This window comes from Mytilus galloprovincialis, chromosome 1 (genome assembly GCF_965363235.1).
Source record: "Mytilus galloprovincialis chromosome 1, xbMytGall1.hap1.1, whole genome shotgun sequence".
NCBI lineage: Eukaryota > Metazoa > Mollusca > Bivalvia > Mytilida > Mytilidae > Mytilus > Mytilus galloprovincialis.
The window spans coordinates 114,411,939-114,432,052 of record NC_134838.1 but is presented as its reverse complement, the minus strand read 5'-3'; the positions used below and the strand labels follow the sequence as shown (position 1 = coordinate 114,432,052).

The 20,114-nt window shown below is 34.6% G+C and overlaps 1 protein-coding gene across 3 annotated transcripts in view; it reads left to right on the top strand.

Moving 5' to 3' along the window:
- LOC143052446 (uncharacterized) overlaps positions 1-20,114 on the top strand; it is an 85,671-nt gene that overhangs the window by 14,770 nt on the left and 50,787 nt on the right. The window lies entirely within an intron of this gene.

The following is a 20,114-nucleotide window of genomic DNA, read 5'->3' as shown; positions in this document are numbered from 1 at the left end:
ATATTTACTGTAAATAGATTAGAAAGTAATAAACAAAATGTTTGATGCAGAAGTGCTTTCAAACAATTCACCAAATAACATGGTAAGGGAGACACAGGGTCTTTTAAGAATCTAAACATCAAGTCATTAAAGTATATTAATAGGTTCTTGATAATATTTGGTATTTCCAACAGCAAATCCCATTTCCATGAAAACTATTTAGCCTTTTGCCACCAAAAAAGCCAATATCTATCAGAAATGTCCTTTATGACCTTGAACAATCAATCTACTTTTAATTAATGAGAAAGTCTGCAAATGAAGTTTATCCATTTTCGTTATCAATTATTTTCATTTTTGCCATCGAGGAGTTATGGTTCTTGATAGATTGACAACTGGTTTCTGTGCAATTTATTATGAACCATTCAACTTAAAATTTTGATATACAATGTACTGATACTAATAACAAGAAGGTGGTTGATATACAATGTACTGATACTAATAACAAGATGGTGGTTGATATACAATGTACTGATACTAATAACAGGATGATGGTTGAATATGATATTGATGATTTTCATTTCTGTCATTCATGAGTTCTGTTCCTTGATAGATTGGAAAACAGGCATAACATTTGGCATATAAAAGAGGCTGAAAAAAAACACAGAAAACCAATTAAATTGAGAATGGAAATGGGGTTTGTGTCCAAGAGACAACAACCATTACCAACAATCAGAAAACAGCCAGAGGCCTACAATGGGTCTCCAACACAGGGAGAAAATCCTGCACCCGTAGGCGGGCTTCAGCTTATCATTAAACAAATATGTGTCCTAGTTCAGTTTGCTCTCAATTTGACAGCTCATTCCTAAATGTTACTTACATTGCATGATATTTTTATGCTAGCTTTACCATAACTTTACCTTCATCAAGTAATGAAATATTGCATGTTCTAGAATTTTTTCAAGGAGTTTTGTCCATGATAGTAAGTATGCCAATGACAAATCCGTTTTACATGTTATTGATTAATGCTTTAAAAATTGAATCATAGATTTTCAAAATTCAGAAAGAAATAATAAAAAAATGGAAAAAAAGCTGTATATAGTGGTTCAGGATTTTAAAATGTTTTTATTTTGTAAACATGTTTTTTAAATGGAATATTCAGGAAAAGCAAACATTGCTTCAAAATATATTGGGTGAAATATTTACATTAAATTTCGTCTGTCAATATCAGTGATTTATCTCTGATTTAATGTTATTTTTCCCCTCATTCTTTTTAATGATTAGGGAAAAATTTTACAGTTTTATTACAAGTTCTTCTCCATTCACTAAAAAAAAACCTAAGAGTTATTTGGTCTGTGTAAACAGACATGACTTCTCGCTTCCCTTTTCCATTGGGTGTTCTTGGCATAATTTTGTAATTAGTTTTAAAAATTTAAAACTCTAAAAAGATGTTTTAGTTTTTTGAAAATTTTGATTAGTTATTGGAGAAAAACAACAGATTTGTTTGTTCTTTTCTAAAGAAATGGGAAAAAAATTGTTAAAGATAAAAATGAGACAAGCAGTTTATATCATGTACGACATATTCATACCCGTAGCCAGGGGGGGTTCGGGGGGTTTGGACGAACTGCCCCCCCTCTTGAAAACAAATAAGCACTATTATTTTAAGTCAACGTTTTGTTCAAATTGTGACTGTTTAAGTCGAGTTCATGAGTCCAAATAACCCCCCTTTGGAAATTCCTGGCTATGGCCTGATATTTTACAGTTTATATATCGGCATTACAGATCACAGTTTTATGCTGTTTCAAGCATACATTGCATTAAAATGACATCTTTCTACTTTCCTGTAAACCCAGTCATGCACGCAATATAGATTTTTGTTGATTGTTTATCAATTTTATGTTATAGTAATGACCAACTTATTTTTCTGACAAGGTAATAAATTATCCTTATCTTTTAATGTTTTTTTCACGTTTCATTAATTAAAGGGAAGTTATTGTCCATTTAGTAATAGATATAGAACCATTGTAAATTTTGAGTAACATATCTGATTTTGACAGATTTAACCATGTATGGATTTTTGCGTATTGTTAAGATGTTTCCATGTAGGTGTCTCATAATGGATAAGTGTTTGACATTTTAGATGCAGTGTGTAACTGGTTTTGATTGTGGTTAAAATGCACATCCTGCTGTTCTGTTGTCTGTTGTTGTAATTAATGAGGTCTTCAGAAATTGAAACAAAAAATTGAAAAAATCTTCCAATATAAATTTTTAGGTCACTTGGCAGAAAAAGGCCTTTGTGGTCATTTCTTGGCCTCATTATCTTTGTATTTTTAAAATTATAACAATTAATCATTATATAATCTCAAAAACAAAAAATCAATGAAAAACATTATTAAAGGGGCATAAGCTGTCAAATTGATGTTCATGCATTTGGCTCAAATTCTCACGTTTGATTTATAACATACTAAATCCTCTATCCAAATTATAAACAGACTAAAATAAACAATTTATGTTGCATATGGACTTAATAATAAGTATTAGCATTTTGTGTGTATTTTAGTCCAGACGCCATCTAAGTAACCATTGAGTTGACATCTGAAGAATTTCTTTCAATAGTTTTTCTCTCAGCTTGTTTATTTGTTCTTCTCACTTTTTTTTTTCTCTCACTGGTTTTTCTTTGGAAGCTTGTTTATTTGTGCAGGAATTTTTTTTATGTTAACAGTGGTAGCTATGCCACTTTCATGTAAATGTTTGTCACATAACAACAAGAATGAATCAGGGGAAATGGTAGTAATTTAAGTAAAATAAAGCCTGTGTTGAAGATTATTGGTCTGTGAAAGTTAATCCCAGATACATCATTTCCGTGTTTCTGTGTGTCAAAGTGATAGAAATTAGATAGGATGAGCTGACCATTGTATAAAGGTCATTCCGTCCTAGTAGATATCTGATATGTATCTACGCTTCTATTGGTATCAAATTGTTAGATATTGACGTTTTACGTGAATTATCCCTGTCACTTATAAAAAAACTTTGGTCTGATCATTTTTGATTAATTTTCCACTAGGTTTTACAACTTAATATTCAGGTTGTTTTTCTCTCTCACATCGTTTAATTAAATTTGTGAGATCATAGCTGAAAAGATAATACAATCAACCATTGCAGACATTGTCAGAGACACTAGTAAAAAGTAAATTATTTGATTAGTTGGTAGGATGGTTACAAATATTTCTTTAATTGAGATGATTTTGATTCATTATTTGTTCTGGTTGATTTGTTGTTTTTCCTAGATACTGTTTTGTACTGTGAATAGCTATAGGTTTCTTATCCATAGAATGGCGGTAAAATAGATATAGGAGATCAAAACATTAGTCACATTTCATTATGTCAAATGTTTTACAATGCTTAGCAATTACTCTGAAGTAGAATTGTTATACACAACTCGCAGGATAAATATTCCAATTAGGTAGATCATTCTAATGAAAGACTGATCAAGAAGAAATATCTTTTAGTCTCTCATTTAGAACTCTTTGGGAATTGATTGAACTCTGTTTTAAAGATTTGCATTTCAATTTTTTCTGAATAAATATGTTTTTTTTTTTTTAAATTCTGAAATACAGTGCACATCAGAATTTTTTTGTTAAAACTTTGTTGATGTTTGTACAATGTAAATGAACAGGATCATATGATTTGGACACTTTATAGAGTGGAAAGATCACTTCTTAACATGTTGAAATTGACCTAAATGTCCAATGAAAACTTGTCAGTGACACGATAGGTCTTGAGAGATATACAGAAATAAAACTTGGCAATTTTTTAATTCTTTTAATTATGAAATTTTTAAATGGTTGCTATGGAAACAAACTATATTATAAATCTATTTAATTTACATTTTTGTATAGGGTGAACTGGTGTCTTGTTTTTCAAAATTGTAAATTTGTTTTGTTTTTCATTGATCCACTTTAATTCCTTGGTACTTTACAAAAGTTTTCCTTATTTTCAACTTTCAAAGGCTTCTTTTTGAACGTATTTAGACAAATGTGTTTGGATGGTTTCCATGGCAACAAGGATCTAAAGAAAAAAATTAAATGAAAGTTAATTTCATACCATACCTACTTCAAAAACAAATAATAAAGACATTTGAAGAAATTTGATGAACGGTGAATCAAAAGTCACCTGCATGATTCTTACAAGGACATATACGTAACATAAAAAAGTTTTGTGTATTTACACTTTTCTTTTTTATACTCCCTATAAATTTCTGACATTTGTTGGAAGATAATTCTTACTGCGTATTTACTATGTTAATCAAAATATTATAACTATACATCGTCACCATGAGGATTGTATTCACAACAGAATTATCTTTTAACTAGAATTGTCAAGTTTTCAAGGCCAATTGTATTATCAGTTGTTGAAGGCAATAAATTCAGTTTTAATAAAGCTTTTGTATGGAAGAGATAAATAATATTAATTATTATGTTATTTACAAGACAGAAATTCTATAATAAATCATAACACGTAGTTAGTTGTAAATCTGCTGGGACGTAATCATAGGATAAAGTGGCATGATTTTTCAGTTTCAATATTAAATTACACGGTCATTAGTTGCGATTTCATCAAATTAACTTTTGTGAACATTATTTAATTAAATTGGAGTTTTGGCTGTATAGACATATTAGATAAAAGTATCTAGCCCTTGCATCAGGTATAATCATACATTAGATGAAAGCCTTACATCTCTCGTGTTTACTGAAAAGCTTTCTACAAATAATATCAATAAATATTTGTATGTATTCCCATTCTACTCCCTCTCCTCAACGTTAAATAAACAAATGTTTAAGAAATGCTTCAACCAATGATAATAAAAACAAGGCATTCATGACTTTATTCCGTGACAGAATATTTTAAAATCACATGACATCCTCATTGTTTTTGATTTGATGAAGATTCGGTCGGATTGTTTGATTAATTAAATGCATCTACTAATCGTTTTTCTTATTTTTTTAATGCAAAATGCAGTTTGATGAGCACTTTATAATCATTTTCTATTGGCATATATACAAAGTAATTTCAATAAAAAAGTATGCTTTTACAAAAAAAGCTTTATAATACAAGTGAGAACTAAATTCTTTGGAACTGGCCACTTCAGTTTGAATTTTACTAATATTTTGAGATATTTAACAAGTGTGGACACATATGAGTGTGGATAGTATGTTTGGATGTTTGACAGTGTCTTATGACAAAAGGAGTTCTATGTTTTTCCTATATGGTGTTATTAGTTGTGTTGCACGATGACAAACAATCTGAGCATTAGGAGTGTTGTTTACTTATTATTTAGTTTTTATGTTCAAGACGGGCATGGAAGAGACATTAATTGCATTAGTTACCAAATGATTATGATAGTTTGAGATATTTAAATAAACATTGCTTATGAAAAACTGGTTGCTAAAGATAACTTTACTTAGATTAACACAAGTTTTTCAACTTTACAATTTTGGTTTCAACTACTAAATGTTTTTTTTTAAACATGCTTTAAATAAGATTACAACAGAATTAAACATTAACTGTTGCAAGAAAATTAGAGAACATTTGTACAGGTTTGGGTGAAAATAATTGAAGGAAAAGCATTTGCTTATGTTATATAGTTGTGCACTTATGATAGATGAATAACAATGATATTCTGCAAAAGAAAATAATTAATTTTAATGTACTGTTCACATGGCAAAAAGTTGAAGGAAAGTGTGTGCTATATCCATCGGTTGCATCTTGTATCTTATTTATCATTATTATTCGTTGGATACCAATTTTCATGGATTTCGTGGGAAACTTAATTAAAAACTTGTCTAGTTGATCCTTTCAAATTTTATTTGAATGACCATGAATGTCATACAAGTGAGAAGTTTAGCACTGTAAAACCAGGTTCATTTTTTTTACATAAATAAGGCCATTGGTTTACTTGTTTGAATTGTTTTACATTGTCTTATCGGGGCCTTTTAAAGCTCACTATGCGGTATTGCTCATTGTTGAAGGCCGTACCGAGACCTATAGTTGTTAATGTCTGTGTCATTTTGGTCTTTTGTGGATAGTTGTCTCATTGGCAATCATACCACATCTTCTTTTTTATATTCAATCAACCATTTTCTACATTTGAAAATGCCTGTACCAAGTCAGGAATATTGCAGTTGTTGTCCGTTCGTTTGATGTGTTTTGTCATTTGATTTTGCCATTTGATTAGGGACTTTCCGATTGAATTTTCCTTGGAGTTCAGTATTTTGTGATTTTACTTTTTTTTTTTATCAATTTTAGAACTAATCTTACTGAAACTGGACTTTTTAACTACTATTCAGTAAACATGTGAAGGAGTTTTAAATTAGTGACAACAAGTTTATTATTAAAGAGATGTTTGTAGTCATGAAAACATGTATCCTAATTGGAAATGTGCAATACCCTTATAATCTTTATAATATCAAATTAAATGTAACTTTTGATTCAGTCTGGAAGATTTTAATGAAGAAATTGATTAGATGACAGGCAGCAAATTAAAATATTTTACATCAGTCTAATATATCAGATCAGACGGGAACTATCTCAATCATTAACTTCAAAAGTTTGTTGAGCATAGCTGTGCACTTCTAATATTCCTTAAGCATTAAAAGTGAGCATAACAAATGTGCAACTGAAAGGAAAAAATAATCAATGTCAATATATATTGGAAAGTTTTTTTTAGGAAAATATGATCAGTATTAGCGTATATGAGTTTGCATTGATCAGAAAGTTCACATGCAAAAGTAAAGATTATTGCTCAGTTGTGAATCTTCAATTATTAACACTAAAAATATTTTGATTTTAGTTCACATTGACTACTGTAGATTAAACTTTTCTTTTAAAAGATGTATTGTTGATTTTGCAATTGGGTAAAAAATAAAAACTTAAAAGTTTGAAGCATTATTTGCTGGAAATGCAATAATTGTCTGCCATTTTTGTCCTTTGTTCAACAATCATGGTAAAAAAAAATAGTTCAAACCATATTGTGCGGCAAAGAGGAAAAAAATACCAAAGGTTTTTCAAAAGGCAGACATCCATGGCTGGTTAAAGTTGCTGCTCCACTAATGGCACCTATCATGTAGGTCATAACCTTAACAATAAATCTGGGGAAGGTTTACATGAGGAAAGTAATAAGATTGTGTCTACTAACCTTAACAATAAATCTGTGGAGGGTTTGCATGAGGAAAGTAATAGGATTGTGTCTACTAACCTTAACAATAAATCTGGGGAGGGTTTGCATGAGGAAAGTAATAGGATTGTGTCTACTAACCTTAACAATAAATCTGGGGAGGGTTTGCATGAGGAAAGTAATAGGATTGTGTCTACTAACCTTAACAATGAATCTGGGGAGGGTTTGCATGAGGAAAGTAATAGGATTGTGTCTACTTAACCTTAACAATAAATCTGGGGAGGGTTTACATGAGGAAAGTAATAAGTTTGTGTCTACTAACCTTAACAATAAATCTGGGGAGGGTTTGCATGAGGAAAGTAATAGGATTGTGTCTACTAACCTTAACAATAAATCTGTGGAGGGTGAGGAAAGTTATAGGATTGTGTCTACTAACCTTAACAATAAATCTGGGGAGGGTTTGCATGAGGAAAGTAATAGGATTGTGTCTACTTAACCTTAACAATAAATCTGGGGAGGGTTTACATGAGGAAAGTAATAAGTTTGTGTCTACTAACCTTAACAATAAATCTGGGGAGGGTTTGCATGAGGAAAGTAATAGGATTGTGTCTACTAACCTTAACAATAAATCTGTGGAGGGTGAGGAAAGTTATAGGATTGTGTCTACTAACCTTAACAATAAATCTGGGGAGGGTTTGCATGAGGAAAGTAATAGGATTGTGTCTACTAACCTTAACAATAAATCTGTGGAGGGTTTGCATGAGGAAAGTAATAGGATTGTGTCTACTAACCTTAACAATGAATCTGGGGAGGGTTTGCATGAGGAAAGTAATAGGATTGTGTCTACTTAACCTTAACAATAAATCTGGGGAGGGTTTACATGAGGAAAGTAATAAGTTTGTGTCTACTAACCTTAACAATAAATCTGGGGAGGGTTTGCATGAGGAAAGTAATAGGATTGTGTCTACTAACCTTAACAATAAATCTGTGGAGGGTGCATGAGGAAAGTAATAGGATTGTGTCTACTAACCTTAACAATAAATCTGGGGAGGGTTTGCATGAGGAAAGTAATAGGATTGTGTCTACTAACCTTAACAATAAATCTGTGGAGGGTTTACATGAGGAAAGTAATAGGATTGTGATTACTAACCTTAACAATAAATCTGGGGAGGGTTTACATGAGGAAAGTAATAGGATTGTGTCTACTAACCTTAACAATAAATCTGTGGAGGGTGCATGAGGAAAGTAATAGGATTGTGTCTACTAACCTTAACAATAAATCTGGGGAGGGTTTGCATGAGGAAAGTAATAGGATTGTGTCTACTAACCTTAACAATAAATCTGGGGAGGGTTTGCATGAGGAAAGTAATAGGATTGTGTCTACTTAACCTTAACAATAAATCTGGGGAGGGTTTACATGAGGAAAGTAATAAGTTTGTGTCTACTAACCTTAACAATAAATCTGGGGAGGGTTTGCATGAGGAAAGTAATAGGATTGTGCGGCAAAGAGGAAAAAAATACCAAAGGTTTTTCAAAAGGCAAACATCCATGGCTGGTTAAAGTTGCTGCTCCACTCATGGCACCTATCATGTAGGTCATAACCTTAACAATAAATCTGGGGAAGGTTTGCATGAGGAAAGTAATAGGATTGTGTCTACTAACCTTAACAATAAATCTGGGGAGGGTTTGCATGAGGATAGTAATAGGATTGTGTCTACTAACCTTAACAATAAATCTGGGGAGGGTTTGCATGAGGATAGTAATAGGATTGTGTCTACTAACCTTAACAATAAATCTGGGGAGGGTTTGCATGAGGAAAGTAATAGGATTGTGTCTACTAACCTTAACAATAAATCTGGGGAGGGTTTGCATGAGGAAAGTAATAGGATTGTGTCTACTTAACCTTAACAATAAATCTGGGGAGGGTTTACATGAGGAAAGTAATAAGTTTGTGTCTACTAACCTTAACAATAAATCTGGGGAGGGTTTGCATGAGGTAAGTAAAAGGATTGTGTCTACTAACCTTAACAATAAATCTGGGGGAGGGTTTACATGAGGAAAGTAATAGGATTGTGATTACTAACCTTAACAATAAATCTGGGATGGGTTTACATGAGGAAAGTAATAGGATTGTGTCTACTAACCTTAACAATAAATCTGTGGAGGGTGCATGAGGAAAGTAATAGGATTGTGTCTACTAACCTTAACAATAAATCTGGGGAGGGTTTGCATGAGGAAAGTAATAGGATTGTGTCTACTAACCTTAACAATAAATCTGGGGAGGGTTTGCATGAGGAAAGTAATAAGATTGTGTCTACTAACCTTAACAATAAATCTGGGGGAGGGTTTACATGAGGAAAGTAATAAGTTTGTGTCTACTAACCTTAACAATAAATCTGGGGAGGGTTTGCATGAGGAAAGTAATAGAATTGTGTCTACTAACCTTAACAATAAATCTGGGGAGGGTTTACATGAGGAAAGTAATAAGTTTGTGTCTACTAACCTTAACAATAAATCTGGGGAGGGTTTGCATGAGGAAAGTAATAGGATTGTGTCTACTAACCTTAACAATAAATCTGGGGAGGGTTTACATGAGGAAAGTAATAGGATTGTGATTACTAACCTTAACAATAAATCTGGGGAGGGTTTGCATGAGGAAAGTAATAGGATTGTGTCTACTTAACCTTAACAATAAATCTGGGGAGGGTTTACATGAGGAAAGTAATAAGTTTGTGTCTACTAACCTTAACAATAAATCTGGGGAGAGTTTGCATGAGGAAAGTAATAGGATTGTGTCTACTAACCTTAACAATAAATCTGGGGAGGGTTTGCATGAGGAAAGTAATAGGATTGTGTCTACTAACCTTAACAATAAATCTGGGGGAGGGTTTACATGAGGAAAGTAATAGGATTGTGTCTACTAACCTTAACAATAAATCTGGGGAGGGTTTGCATGAGGAAAGTAATAGGATTGTGTCTACTAAGCTTAACAATAAATCTGGGGAGGGTTTGCATGAGGAAAGTAATAAGATTGTGTCTACTAACCTTAACAATAAATCTGGGGAGGGTTTACATGAGAAAAGTAATAGGATTGTGTCTACTAACCTTAACAATAAATCTGGGGAGGGTTTGCATGAGGAAAGTAATAGGATTGTGTCTACTAACCTTAACAATAAATCTGGGGAGGGTTTACATGAGGAAAGTAATAGGATTGTGTCTACTAACCTTAACAATAAATCTGGGGAGGGTTTACATGAGGAAAGTAATAGGATTGTGTCTACTAACCTTAACAATAAATCTGGGGAGGGTTTGCATGAGGAAAGTAATAGGATTGTGTCTACTAAGCTTAACAATAAATCTGGGGAGGGTGCATGAGGAAAGTAATAGGATTGTGTCTTCTAACTTTAACAATAATTCTGGGGAGGGTTTACATGAGGAAAGTAATAGGATTGTTTCTACTAAGCTTAACAATAAATCTGGGGAGGGTTTAGATGAGGAAAGTAATAAGATTGTGTCTACTAAGCTTAACAATAAATCTGGGGAGGGTGCATGAGGAAAGTAATAGGATTGTGTCTACTAACCTTAACAATAAATCTGTGGAGGGTTTGCATGAGGAAAGTACTAGGATTGTGTCTACTAACCTTAACAATAAATCTGGGGGAGGGTTTACATGAGGAAAGTACTAGGATTGTGTCTACTAACCTTAACAATAAATCTGTGGAGGGTTTGCATGAGCAAAGTACTAGGATTGTGTCTACTAACCTTAACAATAAATCTGGGGGAGGGTTTACATGAGGAAAGTACTAGGATTGTGTCTACTAACCTTGACAATAAATCTGGGGGAGGGTTTGCATGAGGAAAGTAATAGGATTGTGTCTACTAACCTTAACAATAAATCTGGTGGAGGGTTTACATGAGGAAAGTACTAGGATTGTGTCTACTAACCTTAACAATAAATCTGGGGGAGGGTTTGCATGAGGAAAGTAATAGGATTGTGTCTACTTAACCTTAACAATAAATCTGGGGGAGGGTTTACATGAGGAAAGTACTAGGATTGTGTCTACTAAGCTTAACAATAAATCTGGGGAGGGGTTACATGAGGAAAGTAATAAGATTGTGTCTACTAAGCTTAACAATAAATCTGGGGAGGGTTTGCATGAGGAAAGTAATAGGATTGTGTCTACTAACCTTAACAATAAATCTGGGGAGGGTGAGGAAAGTTATAGGATTGTGTCTACAAACCTTAACAACAAATTTGGGTAGGGTTTGCATGAGGAAAGTAATAGGATTGTGTCTACTAACCTTAACAATAAATCTGGGGAGGGTTTGCATGAGGAAAGTAATAGGACTGTGTCTACTAACCTTAACAATAAATCTGGGGAGGGTTTGCATGAGGAAAGTAATAGGATTGTGTCTACTAACCTTAACAATAAATCTGGGGAGGGTTTGCATGAGGAAAGTAATAGGATTGTGTCTACTAACCTTAACAATAAATCTGTGGAGGGTTTGCATGAGGAAAGTACTAGGATTGTGTCTACTAACCTTAACAATAAATCTGGGGGAGGGTTTACATGAGGAAAGTACTAGGATTGTGTCTACTAACCTTGACAATAAATCTGGGGGAGGGTTTGCATGAGGAAAGTAATAGGATTGTGTCTACTAACCTTAACAATAAATCTGGGGGAGGGTTTACATGAGGAAAGTACTAGGATTGTGTCTACTAACCTTAACAATAAATATGGGGGAGGGTTTGCATGAGGAAAGTAATAGGATTGTGTCTACTTAACCTTAACAATAAATCTGGGGGAGGGTGAGGAAAGTAATAGGATTGTGTCTACAAACCTTAACAACAAATCTGGGTAGGGTTTGCATGAGGAAAGTAATAGGATTGTGTCTACTAACCTTAACAATAAATCTGGGGAGGGTTTGCATGAGGAAAGTAATAGGACTGTGTCTACTAACCTTAACAATAAATCTGGGGAGGGTTTGCATGAGGAAAGTAATAGGATTGTGTCTACTAACCTTAACAATAAATCTGGGGAGGGTTTGCATGAGGAAAGTAATAGGATTGTGTCTACTAACCTTAACAATGAATCTGGGGAGGGTTTGCATGAGGAAAGTAATAGGATTGTGTCTACTTAACCTTAACAATAAATCTGGGGAGGGTTTACATGAGGAAAGTAATAAGTTTGTGTCTACTAACCTTAACAATAAATCTGGGGAGGGTTTGCATGAGGAAAGTAATAGGATTGTGTCTACTAACCTTAACAATAAATCTGTGGAGGGTTTACATGAGGAAAGTAATAGGATTGTGATTACTAACCTTAACAATAAATCTGGGGAGGGTTTACATGAGGAAAGTAATAGGATTGTGTCTACTAACCTTAACAATAAATCTGTGGAGGGTGCATGAGGAAAGTAATAGGATTGTGTCTACTAACCTTAACAATAAATCTGGGGAGGGTTTGCATGAGGAAAGTAATAGGATTGTGTCTACTAACCTTAACAATAAATCTGGGGAGGGTTTGCATGAGGAAAGTAATAGGATTGTGTCTACTTAACCTTAACAATAAATCTGGGGAGGGTTTACATGAGGAAAGTAATAAGTTTGTGTCTACTAACCTTAACAATAAATCTGGGGAGGGTTTGCATGAGGAAAGTAATAGGATTGTGCGGCAAAGAGGAAAAAAATACCAAAGGTTTTTCAAAAGGCAGACATCCATGGCTGGTTAAAGTTGCTGCTCCACTCATGGCACCTATCATGTAGGTCATAACCTTAACAATAAATCTGGGGAAGGTTTGCATGAGGAAAGTAATAGGATTGTGTCTACTAACCTTAACAATAAATCTGGGGAGGGTTTGCATGAGGATAGTAATAGGATTGTGTCTACTAACCTTAACAATAAATCTGGGGAGGGTTTGCATGAGGAAAGTAATAGGATTGTGTCTACTAACCTTAACAATGAATCTGGGGAGGGTTTGCATGAGGAAAGTAATAGGATTGTGTCTACTTAACCTTAACAATAAATCTGGGGAGGGTTTACATGAGGAAAGTTATAAGTTTGTGTCTACTAACCTTAACAATAAATCTGGGGAGGGTTTGCATGAGGAAAGTAATAGGATTGTGTCTACTAACCTTAACAATAAATCTGTTGAGGGTGCATGAGGAAAGTAATAGGATTGTGTCTACTAACCTTAACAATAAATCTGGGGAGGGTTTGCATGAGGAAAGTAATAGGATTGTGTCTACTAACCTTAACAATAAATCTGGGGAGGGTTTGCATGAGGAAAGTAATAGGATTGTGTCTACTTAACCTTAACAATAAATCTGGGGAGGGTTTACATGAGGAAAGTAATAAGTTTGTGTCTACTAACCTTAACAATAAATCTGGGGAGGGTTTGCATGAGGAAAGTAATAGGATTGTGTCTACTAACCTTAACAATAAATCTGGGGAGGGTTTGCATGAGGAAAGTAATAGGATTGTGTCTACTTAACCTTAACAATAAATCTGGGGAGGGTTTACATGAGGAAAGTAATAAGTTTGTGTCTACTAACCTTAACAATAAATCTGGGGAGGGTTTGCATGAGGAAAGTAATAGGATTGTGCGGCAAAGAGGAAAAAAATACCAAAGGTTTTTCAAAAGGCAGACATCCATGGCTGGTTAAAGTTGCTGCTCCACTCATGGCACCTATCATGTAGGTCATAACCTTAACAATAAATCTGGGGAAGGTTTGCATGAGGAAAGTAATAGGATTGTGTCTACTAACCTTAACAATAAATCTGGGGAGGGTTTGCATGAGGATAGTAATAGGATTGTGTCTACTAACCTTAACAATAAATCTGGGGAGGGTTTGCATGAGGAAAGTAATAGGATTGTGTCTACTAACCTTAACAATAAATCTGGGGAGGGTTTGCATGAGGAAAGTAATAGGATTGTGTCTACTTAACCTTAACAATAAATCTGGGGAGGGTTTACATGAGGAAAGTAATAAGTTTGTGTCTACTAACCTTAACAATAAATCTGGGGAGGGTTTGCATGAGGAAAGTAATAGGATTGTGTCTACTAACCTTAACAATAAATCTGGGGGAGGGTTTACATGAGGAAAGTAATAGGATTGTGATTACTAACCTTAACAATAAATCTGGGATGGGTTTACATGAGGAAAGTAATAGGATTGTGTCTACTAACCTTAACAATAAATCTGTGGAGGGTGCATGAGGAAAGTAATAGGATTGTGTCTACTAACCTTAACAATAAATCTGGGGAGGGTTTGCATGAGGAAAGTAATAGGATTGTGTCTACTAACCTTAACAATAAATCTGGGGAGGGTTTGCATGAGGAAAGTAATAAGATTGTGTCTACTAACCTTAACAATAAATCTGGGGGAGGGTTTACATGAGGAAAGTAATAAGTTTGTGTCTACTAACCTTAACAATAAATCTGGGGAGGGTTTGCATGAGGAAAGTAATAGGATTGTGTCTACTAACCTTAACAATAAATCTGGGGAGGGTTTACATGAGGAAAGTAATAAGTTTGTGTCTACTAACCTTAACAATAAATCTGGGGAGGGTTTGCATGAGGAAAGTAATAGGATTGTGTCTACTAACCTTAACAATAAATCTGGGGAGGATTTACATGAGGAAAGTAATAGGATTGTGATTACTAACCTTAACAATAAATCTGGGGAGGGTTTGCATGAGGAAAGTAATAGGATTGTGTCTACTTAACCTTAACAATAAATCTGGGGAGGGTTTACATGAGGAAAGTAATAAGTTTGTGTCTACTAACCTTAACAATAAATCTGGGGAGGGTTTGCATGAGGAAAGTAATAGGATTGTGTCTACTAACCTTAACAATAAATCTGGGGAGGGTTTGCTTGAGGAAAGTAATAGGATTGTGTCTACTAACCTTAACAATAAATCTGGGGGAGGGTTTACATGAGGAAAGTAATAGGATTGTGTCTACTAACCTTAACAATAAATCTGGGGAGGGTTTGCATGAGGAAAGTAATAGGATTGTGTCTACTAAGCTTAACAATAAATCTGGGGAGGGTTTGCATGAGGAAAGTAATAAGATTGTGTCTACTAACCTTAACAAGAAATCTGGGGAGGGTTTACATGAGAAAAGTAATAGGATTGTGTCTACTAACCTTAACAATAAATCTGGGGAGGGTTTGCATGAGGAAAGTAATAGGATTGTGTCTACTAACCTTAACAATAAATCTGGGGAGGGTTTACATGAGGAAAGTAATAGGATTGTGTCTACTAACCTTAACAATAAATCTGGGGAGGGTTTGCATGAGGAAAGTAATAGGATTGTGTCTACTAAGCTTAACAATAAATCTGGGGAGGGTGCATGAGGAAAGTAATAGGATTGTGTCTTCTAACTTTAACAATAATTCTGGGGAGGGTTTACATGAGGAAAGTAATAGGATTGTTTCTACTAAGCTTAACAATAAATCTGGGGAGGGTTTAGATGAGGAAAGTAATAAGATTGTGTCTACTAAGCTTAACAATAAATCTGGGGAGGGTGCATGAGGAAAGTAATAGGATTGTGTCTACTAACCTTAACAATAAATCTGTGGAGGGTTTGCATGAGGAAAGTACTAGGATTGTGTCTACTAACCTTAACAATAAATCTGGGGGAGGGTTTACATGAGGAAAGTACTAGGATTGTGTCTACTAACCTTGACAATAAATCTGGGGGAGGGTTTGCATGAGGAAAGTAATAGGATTGTGTCTACTAACCTTAACAATAAATCTGGGGGAGGGTTTACATGAGGAAAGTACTAGGATTGTGTCTACTAACCTTAACAATAAATCTGGGGGAGGGTTTGCATGAGGAAAGTAATAGGATTGTGTCTACTTAACCTTAACAATAAATCTGGGGGAGGGTTTACATGAGGAAAGTACTAGGATTGTGTCTACTAAGCTTAACAATAAATCTGGGGAGGGTTTACATGAGGAAAGTAATAACATTGTGTCTACTAAGCTTAACAATAAATCTGGGGAGGGTTTGCATGAGGAAAGTAATAGGATTGTGTCTACTAACCTTAACAATAAATCTGGGGAGGGTGAGGAAAGTAATAGGATTGTGTCTACAAACCTTAACAACAAATCTGGGTAGGGTTTGCATGAGGAAAGTAATAGGATTGTGTCTACTAACCTTAACAATAAATCTGGGGAGAGTTTGCATGAGGAAAGTAATAGGACTGTGTCTACTAACCTTAACAATAAATCTGGGGAGGGTTTGCATGAGGAAAGTAATAGGATTGTGTCTACTAACCTTAACAATAAATCTGGGGAGGGTTTGCATGAGGAAAGTAATAGGATTGTGTCTACTAACCTTAACAATAAATCTGTGGAGGGTTTGCATGAGGAAAGTACTAGGATTGTGTCTACTAACCTTAACAATAAATCTGGGGAGGGTTTACATGAGGAAAGTACTAGGATTGTGTCTACTAACCTTAACAATAAATCTGGGGGAGGGTTTACATGAGGAAAGTACTAGGATTGTGTCTACTTACCTTGACAATAAATCTGGGGGAGGGTTTGCATGAGGAAAGTAATAGGATTGTGTCTACTAACCTTAACAATAAATCTGGGGGAGGGTTTACATGAGGAAAGTACTAGGATTGTGTCTACTAACCTTAACAATAAATATGGGGAGGGTTTGCATGAGGAAAGTAATAGGATTGTGTCTACTTAACCTTAACAATAAATCTGGGGGAGGGTTTACATGAGGAAAGTACTAGGATTGTGTCTACTAACCTTGACAATAAATCTGGGGAGGGTTTACATGAGGAAAGTAATAGGATTGTGTCTACTAACCTTAACAATAAATCTGTGGAGGGTTTGCATGAGGAAAGTAATAGGATTGTGTCTACTAACCTTAACAATAAATCTGAGGAGGGTTTGCATGAGGAAAGTAATAGGATTGTGTCTACTAACCTTAACAATAAATCTGGGGAGGGTTTACATGAGGAAAGTAATAGGATTGTGTCGTCTAACCTTAACAATAAATCTGGGGAGGGTTTGCATGAGGAAAGTAATAGGATTGTGTCTACTAACCTTAACAATAAATCTTGGGAGGGTTTGCATGAGGAAAGTAATAAGATTGTGTCTACTATAAATATGAAATATCTGTGGTTATCTTAGATGCTTTGAAGGAAGCTTTTAAACCAAGAGTTCCAAATGGTGAAGTTAAAATTATCCCTTTGTATATTTTATAAGGGCCATCCCCATATGTTCAACTGTTATGAAATATCTGTTTCATAGATGATGATGGATATATTCCAATTGTTGTAACTACAGTTGTGTCTCATTTCCCTGAATATGGCCTACCAAATTAGACTAATCACCTGGTTTTTACTTGCATGAGCAATATGGGGGAAGCCACATTTGGAGATCTGCTTACCCTTTCTGTGGAATTTGAGATGACAACTGAGTTTTGTGTGGGAGAGAGATCTGCTTACCCTTCTGGGGAATTTGACATGACAAAGTTCTGAGTTTTGTTTGGGAGAGAGATCTGCTTACCCTTCTGGGGAATTTGAGATGACAACAAAGTTTTGTGTGGGAGCAAGATCTGCTTACCTTTCTGGGGAATTTGAGATGACAACTGAGTTTTGTGTGGGAGCAAGATCTGCTTACCTTTCTGGGGAATTTGAGATGACAACTGAGTATTTTGTGGAAGCAAGATCTGCTTACCCTTCTGGTAATTTGAGATGACAACTGAGTTTTGTGTGAGGGCAAGATCTGCTTACCCTTCTGGGGAATTTGAGATGACAACTGAGTTTTGTGTGGGAGCAAGATCTGCTTACCTTTCTGGTCAATTTGAGATGACAACTGAGTTTTGTGTGGGAGCAAGATCTGCTTACCCTTCTGGTGAATTTGAGATGACAACTGAGTTTTGTGTGGGAGCAAGATCTGCTTACCTTTCTGGTCAATTTGAGATGACAACTGAGTTTTGTGTGGGAGCAAGATCTGCTTACCCATCTGGTGAATTTGATATGACAACTGAGTTTAGTGGGGGAGCAAGATCTGGTTACCCTTCTGGGGAGATGACAACAGAGTTTTGTGTGGGAGCAAGATCTGGTTACCCTTCTGGTGAATTTGATATGACAACTGAGTTTAGTGGGGGAGCAAGATCTGGTTACCCTTCTGGGGAGATGACAACAGAGTTTTGTGTGGGAGCAAGATCTGCTTACCCTTCTGGGATGATGACAACAGAGTTTTGTGTGGGAGCAAGATCTGCTTACCCTTCTGGGGAGATGACAACAGAGTTTTGTGTGGGTTTCTTGTTGTTCAATCATTATCTTTGTTGTGTTTTGTTGTTTGTCTGATGTTCTTTTTCTTTTTTTGCCATGGTGTTGTCAGTTTATTTTCGACTTATGAGTTTGAATGTCCTTTTGATATCTCCTCTCTTTTGTCACTCCACAGTGATCTAGCAAATCATGATTATGTAATTCGTAAAAATTTAAAAAAAAAGAGGCATTGCTCAAATTTAGTTCAAAAGCTCCCTTGCAGACAGCACCCCCCTGTCCTGTAAATCATGATAGGAAATGCAGGTCCTGGAATATTGTATCAGCTGGAAGATCTACCTTATATGAATCCAAGTTGCCAATGGCAATAGCTGCTGTAGAAATAAAAAAAGTTTACAAGTAGGAAATTGAATGTATTTCACAACATTGAACAAACCCTCACAAGTCAAAATATTATGCACACCTAAATGGTACCTGAATAACAAAGGAAAGAAGGAATTCAGTAGGAGTATTTATTAAAAGCTTGAATTTATGTCGTTTGTTAAACTTCTATTTATAATATTACTAGTCATATTTCTGGTTTTCTGCTAATTTAAAATGCTTTTGTTGAATTCCAAAGTGACTATTATCATTGACATTAATTATTAAAGTTTGATAACCTTATTACAATCCCACTGCTAAATCTCGATTATATGCAGGTTGTTAATGAATTATTTACATAACACGCAGACTGTGAACGTGATAAAACACAGTGAAGTGATAACAGCAGCGTGGAGCATTGCAACTGTAAAATATAATATTATTTATGTTTTATAGGTCCGTCATATTAAGTCAACAAAATCTGAAAATATGACAAACACGTTCACTATTCATTCACTTTTACGTGATTTAATATTGACATACTTAGTGGACAGGTGCAATTGTTCTCATACTTTTTATTACTCATAAAAATTATAGAAATTTAAGCAATATTTGTGTTGTATTTGTTCATTTTTTTCAATTAAACAAGCCTGTTATTTGATGAGAAAATCCTCTTCATTCTGTTAATAATATCAAACTAAAATCCGATTTTAAATGATAATTTAATTGTTTCAATATTTTCAGATATTTGATAAATTGGAATTTGATCATCATGTTGTGCATAAATAAATGGAGATTCTATACCAATGAAATAGCAACCCAATATCACAAATAATTAAAACAACAGTAAGGCATTTGTAGATTGGTTTTGACTGATTTGAACACCACTGTTCTAAAACAGAGGCAAAAGACACTAACGGAACATTCAAACTCATTGGTCGAAAACAAAATGATATCGCTATGGCAAAAATAGAAAACCCCAATACACAAACACACAAACAAAATGATATCGCTATGGCCAATACACAAACACACAAACAAATGATATCGCTATGGCCAATACACAAACACACAAACAAAATGATATCACTATGGCCAATACACAAACACAAAAACAAAATGATATCGCTATGGCAAAAATAGAAAACACCAATACACAAACACACAAACAAAATGATATCACTATGGCCAATACACAAACACAAAAACAAAATGATATCGCTATGGCAAAAATAGAAAACACCAATACACAAACACACAAACAAAATGATATCACTATGGCCAATACACAAACACAAAAACAAAATGATATCGCTATGGCCAATACACAAACACAAAAAC